The sequence below is a fragment of the Asparagus officinalis genome, chromosome 1, assembly GCF_001876935.1.
Source record: "Asparagus officinalis chromosome 1, Aspof.V1, whole genome shotgun sequence".
Taxonomy (NCBI): domain Eukaryota; kingdom Viridiplantae; phylum Streptophyta; class Magnoliopsida; order Asparagales; family Asparagaceae; genus Asparagus; species Asparagus officinalis.
Window position 1 is genome coordinate 110,917,255 of NC_033794.1, and position 1,310 is coordinate 110,918,564.

A 1,310-nucleotide genomic window follows, 5' to 3' on the forward strand; every position below is an offset into this window, starting at 1 on the left:
TAGTTGGCTCCATCTCGTCGAGATAGGCGATTTACATATATAATATGTTAGAATCCGTCTTTTGGGTTGGAAGATATGATCATTTCTTTGCGGAGATCAATAATACGTATAAATCTATATTTAGTTCGTGATTGTCTACATCCCCTATGAAATTGTCAGTTAAGAGTCCTACATCAAAGAGACTACCGTCAACCAACCAAACTCCTGTCAGTCGCTACACTCATAATAAAACAAAGTATAATCTTCAAAATATGTTGTATACTAATCCAAGAGTATTTCCTTCAGTTGACACTACACTTAGCATGAATCCTGAGCAAACAACACATTCCTATTCCCACTGTCACTCTGCAGGCAATCCATAGGAGGAATCGTCGGAGGACGCATTTCCCCATACGACGCCTGACAGAAGGGACCGATAATATCCGACTCCTTTTGAATCGGTTGGAGATCTATATCGGTCAGTGATATTTTAGAACATGGAACGATTTCGCTGCAAGCGAGGTGCACAGGCTGTTTCGTGTACGTTACTTTAATGTTCTCGAATGAGATCTGCGACAGAGCCACTGCCGACTTCTCGTTCTTGAATTCGCTTGGCTCGGCATTGTAGAACTGACCGATGACTATCGGTTTCTCGACTTCTGTGACCTGGATGTTGGAGAACGTGATGTTGCGTGCTGAGCCTGAGGTGTCCTGCGTAATGGAAACGCATTAGGATCATCAGTCATATGCTAGTGCATTCCTGAAAGAAAAACGAGATACTTCTTGATGGACATGTAGTAGTGTTATTGTCTATGTGAACATGATAATGTTCCTATATACTTTAGCGTAAATTGAAGATAACCCCCTTGCAGTTTCACTCTTTTGGAATTACTAAACCCTTAGTTTCTTTGTTGCAGATAGCCCTCTGGATTTTTTTCCCGGTTAGTTGCAGTATAGACCCCTGTATTATCACCAATTTGAACTTACTACCCCTAGATTAGACTTCTTGATTGAAATTCTTTTACCCTTTTCAGGGGTTCTATCTGCAACAATAGAACTCAGGCGTAATAAGCTCAAATCGGCTAACAATTCCGGAGTTCTAACTATTAACCCACTTTTTTGACATTTTGCCCTCAGATAGACTCAGTAGTTTCACCCAAAGGAAGTTATATTTGTCAACATTTCACCAAAGGTAAAAGGGTCAAAACAAAACTAAACCCAAGGGTCTATCTGCAATAGTGAAACTATAGGGGTAGTAAGCGCAAAACCAAGATATTAAGGAAGGGTGGTGCGTGTGTTTTTTGGGGTGTGTGTTGGGGGGGGGGGGTTGA

General features: G+C 41.2%; 1 pseudogene; it reads right to left on the reverse strand.

The window, feature by feature from the left end:
- The window catches only part of LOC109839315, a 3,203-nt pseudogene continuing 2,119 nt past the window's right edge, over positions 227–1,310 (reverse strand).